General features: G+C 39.2%; 1 long non-coding RNA gene across 2 annotated transcripts in view; it reads left to right on the top strand.

The window, feature by feature from the left end:
* The window catches only part of LOC116069201, a 525,801-nt gene that overhangs the window by 479,108 nt on the left and 28,957 nt on the right, over positions 1-17,736 (top strand). For both annotated transcript variants that reach the window (XR_004109900.1, XR_004109901.1), the window contains one exon: positions 17,477-17,611. This is a non-coding gene — a long non-coding RNA (uncharacterized LOC116069201). The remainder of the gene's footprint in view (positions 1-17,476; positions 17,612-17,736) is intronic.

Consider the following 17,736-nt stretch of genomic DNA (forward strand, 5'->3'; position numbering starts at 1 on the left):
ATCCTGCTGTCCCTCCCCCCCCCCAGCCCTGTCTAGCTACCTAAAAGTGTCTCTCCAATACATTTAGATGATTCTTCCCCTTATTTTCTTTAGTTTCCTCACGATGCTGAGCTGGTGAGCATTCAGGTTAACCCCACAAACTTCTGGGCAATTCTAGTCATTGTTACTCTTCTCCGTGAACTTTCTGTGCTGTGGTTCTCTAGGATCCCAGTTCTATGTCCATAGCTGAGGATTTGACTGTGTTCTGCAGGTTTTCATCTCATGCTGTGGCCTGCAGACCCTTTACAGCTCCTGCTGGGTGACTAAGGGGTTCACTCCTTGTCTCCCTTTCCTTGGAGACTACAGCCCTTAGTTGTCTGATACATGAACACATAAGTGTCTTAGAAAAAATGAAGGTCACCTTCACTTAGTCTTTATAGTTTTTTTTTTCCTTTTTCTTTTTATAAGTAGAGGATTATGTAGACACGTTTGCCTCATTTGGATTAAATGATCTAAGTCAAGTTTACATCCTTGTTGCTCAATGAGAAGCTTCTCATCAGAAACAGAAATCTTAGGACCTAATTCTAAATTCTATTTTGATAAACTCTAACGGAACCGAGGATTTTTTTTCCCCTCCTCAGTGACCTACATGTGTTTTCAGTTAGTAGTCCCTTGAAGAGTGAAGCGGGCAAGACGCTTCTAAGTAGCCTGTCCCAAAAGTTCTCACTCCCTTGGCAATGGCAGCTCTATTCTGAAGCATTTACTGTAGCCCAAGCTGGATGTGGAACACCTCCACATGCGGCTCCTATAATAAAAAGTCACGCCAGAAAGATGGGTGTAGGTTTTTCTTAGCAGACCCATAGCTTTGCTCTCAAAATAAATAGCTAAATCCTAAGCTCCAAAATTCGTGTTCAACCAACATTTTGAGGACTTGGTAGGAAGATTTACTGCTTGCTTGCACTACTTATTTTAGTCCGACTTAAAAAAAAAAAATCTAGAGCTCCAAAAATTGTACTGGGGCCTGACTTTATTTCACAAGATCATTTGCTTTTTAAGCATGTCACTCAGGTTTTTCTGACCTATCTACAAAGCTGGAATTAAATATTATTAATAAAAGTCCCAGCAGTTATAAAGTACCACATTAAGTCCTCAGTTTATGTTTTGAAAGGTTCTAGGATGTTAACATGGAAATGGTTGTCAGGTTTGAGAATGGAAAAAAAAATAACTTTAAAAAAAATAGCTCAGAATTAATGTTTCCACTTCAGGGTTATCAGAGCCTGTCTGTACACATTTCCAGCATGTTGCTTATTGAGGCTTCGGCTGTCCAGAGGAAGAGCACGGAATAACAGCAGCCATCTTGTTTCTCTTCTCAGTTTTGAGAGAGAGTTCAGGCTTCTGTACATGATTGGTGCTAGACATTTCTAGGTAACAGCTTGTTTTATGCTTCTTAGAACACATCCAATCTTCCTTTCTCCTGCTGATGTTTTTAATGATTGTAGCCCTGGCTATCCCCTGTAAAGATGAGAGTTCTCATACCCATTCACAAAGACATTCATATTCACCATAGCCCTGTTCTCCATGAGCACCACTGTAGGAAGGCTTAACCTTTTGAAGCACCCACCTCAATCGCAATAGGTATTGGTAAAGGTAGCAATACCTGTACCAAAAATCTCCTACCCTTTGATAAGAAATGGGAGATGTACAGGAAAATAATGGCTGTTGTTGCCACTATTGCTGGCCCTGAAGGATGTTTTGTGAAATCAGTCTCTCTGAGTTTGTCTTTTTCTGTTGTAGTACTCTGAAGGGTTTTTTGTTTTGTTTTGTTTTATTTATTTATTTGTGTGTGTGTGTGTGTTGTGAAAAATATCTCCTCAAATGAGAGTTGGAGAAGGGGAAATTCCCTTCATAACTATGTTTCTTATCTTCTGTGTAAGCTGTTGTGTAATGAGGAACATCTATTGAATGGGATCACAGCCTGGCAGCTGTTGTATGAAGAACCTGTTACTGTTCAAAAAATAATCTTTAGGATGACTTTTAATAACAAATGGGAAGTATGATTTATCCACATATTATAACGGTAAAAGGATCATATAACTATGTCTGTATAGAGTAAAGAACTACTGGACTCTAGTCACTATGTAGACATGCTGTGTAGACTATACCAGAGGCCAGTAGTTCTCCCTACAAAATTGAGTCCCCTCTTTGTGACACCCATTCTCTGCTATAGCACATGCATTTCTCATTAGCTGACTCGTCCCCACACCACCCCTGTTCCAAAAGAGAACTTTCATTCTTCATTTAAAACTAGTAGTAAGTAATGGGCACCATCAATCCTTCAGATACTGCTATGTTTTAATTCTCCGATGAATACATTTTTTGACTCAAATGAAACTCAGGCTTCACTTCAAACAAATACCTCAACCAAGTGTTCTCTTGAAAGTAATTAACAGCAAATTACACATTTCTGGAAAATGGTGCAGCCACAAGTCAGTGGGCCAGTTAAACAAGTCATTAAAGAGATAGTGGCTTCCTAGAAAGATGGGGGCTTAGTGGCACTGTGTGTTCTCCCAGGGAAAAGTGTGTGTGTGTGTGTGTGTGTGTGTGTGTGTGTGTGTGTGTACTATCTCCTTGAATGAGAGTTGAAGAAGAGGAATCTCTCTTAACTGTGTCTCTGATCTTCTGTGTAAGCTGTTGTATAATGAGGAGCATCTCCTGAATGGGCTCAGGGCCTGGCAGCTGTTGTACAAACCTGTCACCGACCCCCTTTGTTGACAGCACCGTGGTGCTGCCCTGAGGTTGCCATGCTAACCTTCTCCGTGGTTCTCACCTCCTACTCCCACAGCCTTTAGATGGCGCCTTTTTAAAGTGCATTTTTAAAAAGTACCATTTGTTTATCCATTTTGCTAACTGGATAGGTTACGCTTTGGGAGTCCAGCACAGTGAGTAAAACCAAGGTGATTAGAGAAAAGAGAGTCCCTAACTGTTTATAAAATACTGCGCTTTGTTCAAACAGCACCTTTCCTTCCAACTCATTCTTGGTATAGTTTTCTCAGATTCCCACCTATATGCCCTCTTTTTGCATTAATGGCACACTTTTGAATACCAGAATATTTTGTGGCACACTTGAAGGAATTAAATTGCATCCACAACTATCACACAATTCACGGGCCTGCCCTTTATCACTACACTGCTGTTTGAGTAGTGCTACTTATTGCCCTGGCTCACTCCATTATGCTCTCAGGAGGCAATGTTCTTACACATTCTAGAAAGTGTTCCATTTTATTGTGCATTGGTTTGGTGCTGCACATAATAATGATAGTAATGTATTTATTTATCCTGAAGAAACCTATACCTTTCATCTTGAGACTAGAGAAATTGTTCTAATGCATGGGTATGACAGTAACTGCTATAACACAAAGGGTTGGTTGATAGAAGGCTCGTAGTTAATGCTTGAAAGTGTCTCAGTAGATTGCCCCATAGCTGAATAACACCATTTTAAATATTTGGGTAAGACTTTCTGATGGCCAGTCCTCTAGAATCTCTGAGAAAACACTCGGCATTGCTTACCACATATCTTCAGATTTTCTTCGATGTAATAGTTTTGTGTGTGTTGTAAGACATTTATCTACACAAAGTTATTATGAGAAAATTGTTTAAAAAATCCCACCTTCCTATGAATGCATACTGTAGCTGTAAACACATGTGATTTAAATCTCAACAAGTGTCAATAAATAAATTTTGTGCCACCCTAAATCCTTTTTGACATTACATATGGGCTATTTTATAGGTAAGTATTATTCTGTAACTAGAAGAAAATTCTCTTGCTACTGGTCTATTACAATTTTACTTTACATTGTAGGAGCAGAAGTGACTTATGAATAATCTTTTAATATGACCCAATACATTATGAATAGTATGTTGGGATGTTGACAATTTTGTCTACTATAATGAACAACACTAGTAACTATACTCCATCCAAACCAGCACATTAAGAAGTCGAGCTGTCTCTTTTCCATTCTTCCTTTTCCTTCTGAGATGATCTATCTGTATCTCCTTAATACTCTCTGCCGGTCATTTGTTATTATCATAATCTACTGATTTATGTGCCGTAGGAAGGCTGGGTGTTGGATGCCCACTCGGATAGGGGAGTCTGTTCTGCATAAGTGATCAGGGCTGGAATTGTCACTAAGGAACTGGCTATGCTGCATAGCCAGTCATAGAAGCAAGCTCCCTCAGTTATATGAAAGAACAGTTGAGTATATCTAAATTCTGAAAATCTTTTTGATAACATGTGAAATGAAGGATGTGGAGAAATAGGTGGAAGAAAAGGATAACAGAGGGAAGGAGAGGGCAAAGGAAGGGAGAAGAAGGGAAGAGAGAGGAGGCCAGGAGAGGGGAGAACTGTGCCAAACATAGCACCTCTGGGCTGAGACTTTGGGAGTCTGTCAGAGCATAGGACGGGTAGGAGCCATGTGCTGCAATCTGTTGTTTCCCAAGTCCAGATCACTCCCACTGTGACTCCAAATCCAACACTTACACAAAAATATGATTGTCCATTTTGTCCCATGCGTGGAACTGAGGGAGTCAAAGGGAATGAAGATAAATGAGGGACTCTTAGGGTGTGGAAAAGAGAAGGATAGTGAGGAAGGGGATTAAAAAGGAGCAAGAACGGAACATGATTAAAGCAATTATATACTTGTATGCAAGTGCTAGAATGAAAGTTGTCAGACAGCTAAAATAAGCTACTATTAAAAATTGGTACTGAGGCTGAAGAGATGAGTCAGAAGTTAACAACATTTGCTGTTCTTGCAACAGACTGGAGTTTAATTCCCAATACTTATGCTAGGCACCTCACAGCTTCTGGGGCTCTGCAGCCTGATTCTGATTTCTGAAGGTACTTTCAACCCCCGCCACACACACACACATCACACACATCACACACATACACACACACACACACACACACACACAGAGAGAGAGAGAGAGAGAGATCATCCGTGTATTGGCTATTTAACAGTGTTCTTCTACCCAAACGCTTTCTGCCTTCAGGCTCATGCACACTGCCCATTGACATCTGCTCTGCTTAAGCAGTCTAAAAAGCAACTGTCCCTTATAAAAACATTAAGGCATGCTGTCCACTGATGAAGGTGGAGTGGAAAGCAGAGTCCATGTTGGTCCTTGCCCAAGAAGATATCATGATTTCCCAGCATACATACTGACCAGAGTTGGCATTGCCTAATCCTCAGTTCTAAAGCTGAGGTTGCATGGAATTTCTCCTAACCTATACAGATTGTGTAAAACCAGTTCACTTGGTATTGTCTTGGTGTCTCTGTGGCTTCAAAACACATTTGTTACAGAGTCCAATCCAATGTCTCCATTCTAAGCCGTTTCGCCTTGGCACAGGTGTTCTGATTTAACCCATCAGTGAAACTCAGCCCCATAGTTGCTCTCCTTGTACCCCCATGCCTCTTAGGCCTTGAATGCTGATGTGTGCTAGAAATGAAGGAGCTTTGAAACCCCTCTTGACATTGGTCTAAGATCTCTGTCTGAGGTACTATCAGAGAATGTGCAGGGCATTCATCAAAATCAAGCTGATGCAAGCGTGAATAGTCACAAGAAAGAAAGCTTTAATGCTGCAAACTGCTGCAGGCTGGAAAGGGGCTAATTTATTTAAATTATCCCTCCAAGTGTCAAGCCCCACTCTTTCTGGAAGGAGCTGACAAGGGTGGGTAAAGAAAGTTTTCTCAAATTTATAAATAAATTAGTGGTAGTAGCAAGTTAACCTGGGCAATCGAAGTAACAGAAAAGTAATCACTATCCATGTTGATGCCAATGGAGGAAAATACAGGTTTCTGCTATTAAGCTTTTAAATGTCAGCAAATGGCAGTTTAGTAGATCATTTGCTAATAATGATTAAATTTCTCATTAAAATGTTTCCTTCATTATTCTTCAGGTATAAATGTGTAATTCAATGATTGTTACATCAATTACACTTAAAAAGCTCATTAAAATACTGAAATATTATCTTATAGTCAGAGTACTTTAAGAGTACTGTACTAATTATAAAAGAAATAAACTCTTATAACAGCACCATTTGAACTGATGCCTTATAAATTCTTAATGTAAAGCTAGCATGTAAAGTTTAAATCAAATATATAGATCCAATAAAACAAAACCTTTTTAATCTTGTTTTACCTTCAAAAGGGCTCTGATTATTGTAATTAAATAATGCATGATATAATAAAGATCTTGACTGTGTGATTATTTCATTGGCAATTGAATGCTAGTGCTTTTTATTTATGCAAGCAATGTATCACAGGCAATATGTATCAAACATTAAAATATTAATACAATTACACCTAGGCTTCCCAACCAATAAAAAAAAAAATCTGTGACATGACTCTGCTGATGATCCGAAGACAGTTTGAAATACATGTTAAATTTTAATGCTCAGATGTGCTGGGTTATGCTAATTTTGCTAAGAAGTAATGTGTCCATGATTCACTGTTGTGATTTTGATTCCTGTGTGTGAATTCAATGGTGAGGAGCTTTTGCTTCTGTTTACATTTGACCCGTTTTTGTTTTGTTCTCCTTTTAAGGTAAAAAGAGCTGTGTAGTTTGCAGCTTGTTTAAGGGTCTTCATATCATAATGATCTTTCCCTTAATATTCTTATTTATGAGTTCTTATAGTTCTTTCAACATTAGAATTATATTTCAGTCTGTCCCTAAGTCTTTTTTTTTTTTTAACAGGGAGAAAGGGTAGGAAAGTTTTCTGCAATACTCTTCTATTCTTATCTCTCTATCAAATGATGGCCTGTAGGTCTCAGCCCATTCTGAAGTCACTAAGACTCTAAACCTTCCTGATGCTGCGACCCTTTAGTACAGTTCCTCAGGCTGTGACAAATCCCAACCATAACACTATTCTTGTTGCTACTTTATAACTTTAATTTTTCTACTATCATGAATCATAAATATAGAGCATGCAGGATATCTGATGCTCTATTCTGTGAAAGAGTGGAAACCACAGCTGTCAGGCCGTGTGCTATACCTGGAGTTAGCATTTAATCGCTGTAAAGATGGACCAGAAATGTCTTTGTTCTGTGCACAACAGAGTGAATTTATATTTAATTATCATCTCAGAAGTGCAGTCATAGACACAGACTTCCTGATTAGTTGACTAATGAAATATCTGTGTGGTTCTGAGAACCTTCTTTGCTTTTAAAAGATGGCTAAGGTAAATGTTCTATATTATCCCACATGTAAACACAGAGGTGATCAGAGCACAAAAAGAGAAAAACAACCACACAGCTCCTCTCCTCTTTCTTCCCATCCCATTTTACTTTCCTTTTTCTTTTTTCTTTTCTTCTTGTTTTGTTTTCAGAGAAGAGAGAGACAGAGAGAGACAGAGACTTGCCCTTTTATCCAGGCTTGCCTCTAACTCCTATCCTCCTAGCTTAGCCTCCTGAGAGATGGAATTACATGCACATGTCAATCAGCACACCCAACTCTTTTCCACTTACAAATTTTATGGGACAGGTTCCTACAGTGCCAAGAGGTAAAAGAGTTGCACAGCCTTACCTCTCCATCATGGCTCAGATTAGGTTCTGAGGGCTTTGTATCTGAGGGGCCTCCAATAAACATTCCAGTTTCTTAGCAAAAGTTGCTTGACATCTTTGCTTTCCAAAGAGGAGTCACAGATAATATGGGAGCTCTGAAGGAAATAAGTGTTGAGCCTATAAGCAGGATATACACACTGCAGCAATTTAATTGCATTTTAAGACCTCAGAGTTGTACTCCAGAGCAATGACTGTGTGAGCCTCATCTTCGCCTGTCCTTCCAATGACTATAGTTCCCCTTTTAGCAATGTCAAGTGTATTTGTTCCCTCTTTTCCTATATGAATAAGTAGTCATGGCTGGAGATGATACAACACAGTTGATCATCATGAATGTCTATAGGATGTCATATTTATGTTCTTCTGCTTAGCATAAATCTTACTCAGGTTCTAATAGCAAACAGTCCAGTCACAACAGGCTGGCATTGCAAAGCATCTGCTCAATTCAGATAAATAAGACCAATGTGTTTGAAGGGCAAAGTTTGAATACAAGCAGCCTGCCATTGCATTTGGAGATGCAGTTCTCCTGCCTCATAAATAACAAAGGGGGAAAGGATAATTTGCTAATTGATTAATTATCTTGTAAAGGAATTGCAAACCTGTGGCGTAGTCTCTGGGCACATATAGAAGACCTGTCTGCTTTCTTTTGTTCTTTGTGTTTGTATGTATTAGTGATGATGGAACCCTGCCTTCTCAAAGCTGACATTTGTCACTCAGGGTGAAGGCCAAAACCAGGTACATGGGTCTTTTTCTCAGCATGGACATGTGCCCATTTGTATGTATTCATACATACAACGAAGACCAAATTCCCTTTCCTCCCAAGGGCCCCACTAAGTTTGCACTTGTATCCGGATTAGGGGAAGGGTTTTCCTTTGCCCTCATTTTTACATTGTAAAAATGAGCAGAGTTGGGCAGAATCACAATCTTTTGTGGACTCAAAGTGCCAAGGATTAAAGATCAGAGAGAGGCGTATTCTCAGAGTGCAAATGCTGGTAGAGTTGCAGCGCCTTGATAACCACAGAAGAGCTGATAATTAACATTCCTGCTTCAAGGCAGAGGGCCCTTGGCCTTGCTGGGGCACACCGCACCCAGGGTGCTGCTTCCATCCCCGCGTGGAAGGAGCTGATTTAGTCAGAGAGGTGACAGTCAAGGCTCTTGGCTGGCAGAATCTTCGCATCTTCCCAGTGCCTCGTTCTGCCTTTACCACTGAGATTGTCCATCAGGTTTGTTATGTATGCAGGCTGAGTGAGCCTGCGGGGATCCTAGTTATTTACACTCTTTTTCAAGCTTCGAAGCTGTTATAATCATTCGCTGTCAACTTTGTGCTGACACTGAATTTTATTTTGTGTTTTTTATGCTCGGTTTGGGTCTAAAATACTGGCATCCATACTCTACACTGTAATTCCATGGGTGACTGAACTGACCGGTGGATTCCTATATTACTAGCACAGCCCTGGGATCCTACATATGGACATTTCAAGATTTGTTGATTGTGGACAATACATAGGGTCTCTTGGGTTCGCGTTTTTATCCTGGTGCTGGCCTTCCTCAGTGAGCTACATGCCCTGTTCCATCCAATTACCCTGCCATCTGTAAGTACAGCTAGCTAGGAAGTTGCAACAGGCACTTTACAAATCTAAGATTGATTTTCAGCTTCTCTTTGCTAAGTCCTTGTGGAAATGGCAGGACTTGGGGTATACCCTTTCTAAGCCCACTACATCCTTTTCTGTCTGTATAAGCTCATGTAGATACTCCCAAGTGCATACGTGAGTCACACCGAAATGCAAGCCATGTGCTAGGTGGGATAAACGACAAGGGGCAGATAGAGTATAAAGCTACTAGATGGATATGACTGATAGCAATTTAGGGTTCACCAATGCCCACGTCTGAGTTACACGGGCAATAAACACCATCCTTTGCTTCTGAACAATGCTCTTTCCGTTAACCCTAGGGTTCTTAAATCTTTAATGATAGAGCATTGAATGATGTTTCTGTATTTAAAATATACCGTGTTCCCATGCACTAACCCTGTCTCTGGTTGGGAAATTTCATGTACTTTGGGGCCCAAAAGGAATGGTGGACAGAAGGATACGACCCTGTTCTTAACTGGACTTGAGGTGGAACTGGTCAAGGAGCTTGTGTGCTCAGCCAGTGTAATAAAGTAGACAAATAATTACTGAGCAAATCAAACACACTTACACCTCAGATGATTTGGAAATATTATCTATAATCGGGCACTTCTGTGCTAGGAGGAAAGGTTAATAAAGTAATTTAAAAAAGATTGTGTGGAGTATTATAGAATCAGAAGAGGACTGGCGATCATAATTGTTAATCTCCTGAAACACCAGTTCTGAATTACACAAAGCAGGTATTTCCGCACATATTCTTATTGTGTGTTTGACTTCTTACAATATTGGCTTGCTTAATTATCCTTTATGAAAATCTTGCGTTAGATAGTTTTGGCTATAAAAAAAAAATTGTTGATATGATTATTCCAGTTGACCTGCAGTGTGGATGTCAATCTTAACATATGTAGAAGAGACTGGTATCTTTGAAAATTAATTGTCTGTATATGTTTAGCAGAAGAGCAGTGCTGGTGTGTACTGGGTGTGTGCTGGGTGTGCACAATCCTGGCCATCATTACAGTTGTGTGGGGAGGAGGGAATATAACTTCTGCTAGGGTGTGCAATATTAGGGTATTTATAAGAAAAGATCTGTTTACATTATTAAAGATTGCACACACACACACACAAACACACACACTGTAGCTGTCTTCACACACACCAGAAGAAGGCATCAGATCCCATTACAGATGACTGTGAGCCACCATGTGGTTGCTAGGAATTGAATTCAGGACCTCAGGAAGAGCAGTCAATGCTCTTAACCTTTGAGCCATCTCTTCAAACCCCTGTTTACATTTTTAAAAACCTGTTTCCATCCTTAGTATTGAAAAGATGTTTCAGTCACTATTTCTTCGTTGAGTTCAGTTCATTTTAACTTTATATAGAAGGAAACCGGGAGGATGAGCGTAGAGCAGACATAGATACAGCTTTCCACTAAGCCACTGTGCCCTAGAACACCAATAGCCCTCATGGATGTGATGGGAGAAATAATAAGATCTACTTTAGAGGACTTTTGAAGACAGTGTGAACGTCATGCAATTGTGAAACACACCTGATTAAAAAATGAAATTTAAATTTGTGATTTATTTATTTATTTATTTATTTATTTATTTATGTGTAGGGAGTGCATGAATGTGACACCAGGAAACTAACCGGAGGTCAGCAGACAGCTTGCACCATGTGGGTCCCAGGATTGAACTCGGGTCCTCAGATTCCATTTCAAGTACCTTTACCCTCTGAGCCACCTTAACAGCTAGTACTGAAAGCTTTTTATATTTACTAATTTAACTCTTGCTCACTTTCAGATGAGTTGGCTAGTAGCAGTTTTCCAATGTAAGTGGCTTAACTTTTGATTTCTCCCCATCTTGGACCTGCAGCTTTTCCAGGCAGATTCTGCCTTCTCTTGTCATGTCCCAGTGTTTCAAATAGGAGATGGATGTCCACCTCCTATTCTCTTAAATTCACTTAGTCCTCAGCCTACCTGAACTCATACATTATGTTACTGTGTTGCCATTGAAATTGGACCTTACGTATTTATTGGTGCTGTCTTCTTGAATGGCTTACCCCATACCCTTCCCCCTGCATGTCTCTTCCTCCTTTGTCCTGCCTGGAGAAGATGTGTCAGTCATGGGCTTTTCCCAGAACCCAGCTCTCTTCTCCTCATTTCTTCACAGCCTGCATATTCTCCAGTATCTGCAAAGCACCTGCTTCACTTGCAGGCTGGGTTCTCAGGACTCTGAGTCTAAGTCCCTCATAAGGACATAAACACACCTTTCTGTCTACCTCTCTATGGAGTTCTGTAAAAAAAAAAAAAAAGAAAGAAAAAAAAAAAAAGCCAAGCATTGCTTTGGCTATTAAAGTTACCAGATTTGGAAAAGAAAACCAACATCTTCAACATCTTTTCCTTCTTTGCCTCTGGTGAAATGGTGCATTAATTTCTGCAGGTTGACATAGTTATGAAGCTGCTTGTTTTGTATTATTTCGGTCTGGAAAGAAGTAAACTTCATAGCGTGCTGGCATGTATGATGGAATCACTCCGAAACATCCTCCCTCATAGTGTAGGGGTTTAGAAGGAGTGTTCTGCCTTCACTCACCAGTTGACAGAGTGATTTTGAGACTGTGGGTTTGACATCCACTCTGAGAGGGCCTTTTGAAAGACTTAACTCAAATGTCTTATTAGTTGCTTTATTAGGCTATTTTTTTTTTCACTTTTTTTCTAGCAGCAAGCACAACTCTTGGAGCCCTTAGCAGAAACATAGGCAAAGTTCTAAGAAGCCAGTCTCTTTAAAGACTTTGGCTCAAGGCAGTGTAGTTTATATTTTCAAATATAAATGAAATAAAAATTTAAAGTATAGAAGTGAATGGAAAAAAATATCAGAAGACATCGAGATCTTCGCATGGGATCCTAGATCATAAAACTGGAGCAGGGCTCTGTATATTTCCTGAGAAAAGGTCAGTGAGTCCTTGAAAGGCTTGACAGAGGCCATCAGAACCCCAGTTGTCCCAAGCCATGACTATGAGAGTATGGCCATCCTCAGAGGCTGGCAACTGAAATACATCCTCTTCCTTTTCCTTCAGGAATGAACATCAGATCCTAGGGAGAGCTGGGTGACTTTCTCAGTGTAAGCCATGGGCACAGAGTAGACCCATGGGCCCAGAGTAGACTATGGTGCCACAAAAGGATGAATTTAATCTATGAAGCAAAACTCGATAAGCAAGAGCTCACCTGTGATGGGCAGTTACCTTCTGTCCAGTGCCCTGTCCTTTGTGCTACTGTTATGGGTCTAATGTTCTGCTGAGCTGGAGCTTGAGGACAGGGCTTGTGAGAACAGAAAGCCGGCAGGCATTATTTGTTTGCTGTGATGGTTTCCTTTGTCATTGTTTATAACTAAGACTTCCAAATGTGGTGTGGTTCTACCTGGAGGAGCACAGAGAAGAGAACAGAGGTGGCTTGGGACTTCAAATCTGAAAATACTGGTTCTCTCCTCCAGTGTCACCCTTTTCTCTTCCTCTACCCATCCATCTGCCCCTTCTCTTTTCCTTCCTTCACTTTCCTTTTCTTCTTCTTCCTGCCTTCCTTCCTTCCTGTTTTAGACATGGTATAAATTATTTTTATTTACTATGATTACATGAAATGATTTGCTGCATTTCCTGACACATGATATTCATGTCAGTTACTTTATTTCTCACTGATCATTATTTCATACTGCTACTAAGGTTAGACTGTTTCTGCAACCTCTAAAATAAAAATAAAAGAAAGAAGAAAAAAAGAAAAAAGAAAAGCCACAATACAGAGAACACATGAAGGAAGAAAGAAAAAGGAAATTGCATAACCATTGTATGCCTGTATGTGAGGAAGGTCAGAGCATGGTAGCCAAGACTCATTTTTCTTTAAACAGGGTGAAAGAATTTCATACTGTGAGTATTTGGGACCCAACATGAACAGGTTAGAAAAGTAATATAGTCACAATAATTACTTTCATATGACAAAATATTTCAGTCAGCAATGACTAGCAATAAAATAAAATGATCACCTTTAGTATATCCATTACAAAAACAATTGTCTAAAATAAGAATGGTTAAAATCCTTGGTAGACTATAAAGCATTTGTACAAGAGGCCCCTCTCTGAGCACACACACTTACAGGCACATATGTGCATTCTCCTCAAGCCCCACAAACCGTGTTAGCAGCAATTTACTTGAAATGTAGGACCTTTTTAAGGGAAAATACCCTAATTAAGGATTTATAAATAAATATACTATTAGAACTACTATCATCTATAAAATGAGTTTTCTTTTAGCTTTTAAGGTTTATAGAAATCACTTATCTGCTTCTTAAAAGATTTCTATTCTTTTTTTTCCTCTCTTTTCATAAATATAGTGAATGTGGAACATCATTAATCCAGTCGTAATATCATCTGATAGTAGCTAATCCCTTCTTAGGCGTAGCTTTTCCCAGACCTTTGGAATATAGAAATGTGCTTTGACTGTTAGGCATTTTCTTTAAGCACCAATATATGTTTAATGTCTAATTTTCTCCCTAAAAGACCACCAAGCAAAATGAACATACCTTCCAACTTCCTTCCTTGGGAATCTTTGGTGATTCTACAGCACATTATTTTGTCTGCTAAGGTCATGGATCAAGGGCAGCTCGGTACCTGTGCTTTGGATGTGGCTATCGGCTCTGACGGGATGATGCAGCCAGCTCTGAGATCCTAATCAGTTAGAAAAAGTCTATTAAGTTTGAGCCCCTAAGCTGTCTCCACCAAATCAGGGATACCAAAGTTACATTTGTTTTTGTGATGACCATTCATTTTGGTCAAAATGAAGAAATTGCTCATGTGCATTTTGTGGCTCCAGGGACAAAATCTGTGAATGTCGTGCATCTCTTAGCCTCCCTGCTGTTTTCAGAGATATTATTGAGAAGAAGCTTTTTAAAAAAATCATTTTTATTGCAGCTGTTTATAAGTGACCTTGATCACAAGAAGAAAGAGGCCAGAGAGAGGTGATAAAATACTGGTTGTTTCTCTAGGTGAAGACCAAGCTCTGGAGGCTGTGTGCTGAATGGCTTGGAATACATCTCATGTAGGGTCTGACTGCACTATTCAGAAGGGCTGGCTTGGGACTTTCATCTCTGAAACCTATAGTACTGCCAAACCATTGAGGACCCGAATCTTCCTCCTTAGGCCTAGATCCTAGCTACATTGCTCATTGTTCCTGATGAGTGATAGATCATGAGTTTTGGGAAAAGTCTGCCAGGGGGTAGGCAGCACCCTCATCCAGGATGAACACAGTGGTAGAATTCATTCCACTTTCCATTTTCTTTTTTAAAGTTTTTTGGCTATGTCGTTAACTATGTACAGAGGTTCCTGTGGTAAACATGAATAATCTATTAATATGAGCTTACCTTCTAGGAACAAATGTTAAGAAACTTCAATATCTCATCCAGTAGATATGACATCTCATAGTCATATGAGTAGGACTGTGGGATTTTGTCACAGTGGATCCAAGCATTCCATTCCACAGACAAAAACACTGAGGTTTGAAGTGAGCAGGGAAACTATCTCATATTACTGGAATCAATTCAGCCTTTTGAAAAAATTCTTTTATGAGCAAACATTCACTCGAAGCTTTGTCTTCTCTGTGAGACCTTTTTAAATTGTTTATTATTTCAATAATAAGAAAATACAATAGTAGTTACTGTGTGTTTCTAAGCACACAATGGGGAAATAGCAGTATTGTCAGTAAATAGAAAAATTCAAAACTTACATGCAACAGAATGAAATTGGACTCCTACCCAACGTGATACATAAAAATCGACTCAAATGAGTTTGAAAACTAATGGAATGCCTACAACTTTAAAACTTCTGAAAGGAAGCACAGGAAGCTCCTTGACATTGGGCCATGATGTTTCTGATGTGACCCTGCAAACAGAGGCAACAAAAGCAGAAGCTGACAAGTGGAATGGCATTGAACTGCAGAGCATCTCTGCAGCACAGGAGACAATAACCAGCGCAAAGGATAACCCACAGAACAGGAGAAAACATATGCAAGCTATCCATATGATAAGGGGTTAATATCCAAAACATAGGAGGAACTTGAACAATTCCAGAGCCATGAAAACAACAGCCCAATTAAAAATGGCAAAGGGGCTGAACAGATATATCTCAAAATAAGATATACAGATGACTCAGAGGCAATGTGAAAAATAGAAAAAAATTCCCAAATCATTAACCATCAGAAAAATGCAAATCAATATCACAATGAAATGCAGTCCAAAGCCTATTAGAATTTCCACTATCAAATGATAAAGGGAAGAAGTGTGGGGAAATGTAATAATTGCTTGTTGATGAGAATGTGCACTGCTTTATCTATTCTGGAAAACAATGCCATCTTCAAAGACTAAACTAAGATCTACTTTTGATCAAGCAGTCTTCTTCCTTAGTTTATATCCCAAAGAGATGAAGTCAGTCTCTCAAGAGGGTTCTGTGATCTTGTGTTCATAGCAGCATTCTTCACATAGTCGAGATATGAGGTAAAATTGAAGTACTCACAGACAGGTGAATAAAGAAAATGTGACATGTGCTTAGAAACACACTAAGAAGAATATTACTTAGCTTTCAAAACAATATCCTGTTGGGGAGCTGGAGAAGTGGCTCAGCAGTTAAGAGTACTGGCTACTCTTATGGAGGACGCAGATTCAGTTCCCAGCACCCACCTAGCCGCTCAAAAACATCTATAACTCCACTTCCAGAGATTCTGATACCATTTTCTAGCCTCACAAATCAAAAGGAATATACCCTGTGCACACACATTTATATAGGCACTCATATCCATAAAATAAATAACTGTAAAAATATATTTTTTTAAAGGTCTCATGATTTTGACAATATAGATGTACTTGGATGACGTTGTGTTAATTGAAATAAACCAAACATGGGATGGGAAAAAAAATCACATGATACTGTAATCTATAAAAGCTTAACTGAGAGAAAAGCAGAGACTAGAATATTGCTACTCGAAGATGAGTGGGTGATGTCAAGAATTGGTTGAAGAACGTATAATTTTAATTATGTAAAATAAACAAATTTTTAGAAGTCAGTTTGCAAAGATGGTGACTATAGTTAATGCGGTACTGTGTGCTTGCATCCAAAAATTTGAGATATGTATTAATACACACAACACACACACTCTGCATAGCTGGATGAGGTAGTATCATTTAGATGGGTATGGGGAGTCATCTCACAATATCTATCTCAGAGCCTGTGCATGTGTGTGTGTGTGTGTGTGTGTGTGTGTGTGTGTGTGTTTGCATGTGTGTGCTGTATGTGCTATATGTATGTTAGTATATGTCAGCTGACAATCAATACACCTGCAGAAGCCCAGTCTTACTGATGCCTAACTAGTTTACTGACTTGTAAAGCAATCGAGGCAATTGTTTATACCCAGGAATCATTGTAAATATTAAATGTCCAGAGAGCACACAATACTATATACTGCTTTCTGAAAGATGAGGTGCTACTGCTGTCTTCTAACTTGGGGGATGGTGGTGATAGACAGCTCTAAAGGCCAAAGTTCCACAGAAGAAAAGAAAGGATATGTAAGAATTATATGGAAAATAATACATTTTCTAAGATTGCATTGTGAGAACTGGAAAAGTATAAAAATTATGGTATTTCAAATTGGCATACTATTATGTTGCAGTACAGCCAGCAGACAGATGTAAAAATAAAGTACAGATGTACCTTTTTTCAGTCAAATCTGATATATGGAAATCTAGATTTAAAGAAAGATTGGTTATAGGGTCATTATTTGCTTTACAAAGCAATTTGCCATAAGGTTCTTTTAAAAGAATACATCTCTAGTATCTTTAATGTAATATTTCATTTGCCGCAAAAAAAAATCACACAACTTTACAAGAACTCATTTTATGCATAAAATGAAGTACATATGTTAAAGGTACAGAGGGAAACTAAGGTGGAGAGAAAGAGAACATTGAAAGTTGGAAATGAATTAGCTAATAAATTGGTAAAGAAATGTACACTGAAACTTTGTTTTTAATAGTTTTAATTTGATAATTAGAATGTCTCTATGTTCATTAATACACAGAGAGCAAGCGAGAGAGAGAGCGAGAGGACGAGACAGACAGACAGACAGAAGACAGAGGAAGAGATGTGAGACACACACAGAGAGAAACAGATAGACAGACAGATAGACAGCATGCACTGGTACACCTACAATGTTTTTTTTTCTTCTGACTAGGCTCCATATTAGTGATATGGGCTGAAGAAACCCCTTCCAGAAGACAGGATGTTTAAGAGTGACAGCTCAGTTGTCCTCCTTCTCTGCTGGGAAGTGCTCCTGGGACACCATTCCATCTTGTCTGGAATGTTTAAGGTATTTCACTATAGCCTGGGCATCAACGGGCCTTTGTTTGCAGAGTGTTGTAATAGAACACAATGTCTGGAATTCAGAGATATTGGCTTTGAGTTCTGACTCTATATCTTCTGTACATGTTTTAG

This window comes from Mastomys coucha, unplaced genomic scaffold, assembly GCF_008632895.1.
Source record: "Mastomys coucha isolate ucsf_1 unplaced genomic scaffold, UCSF_Mcou_1 pScaffold22, whole genome shotgun sequence".
NCBI classification, from domain to species: Eukaryota; Metazoa; Chordata; class Mammalia; order Rodentia; family Muridae; genus Mastomys; species Mastomys coucha.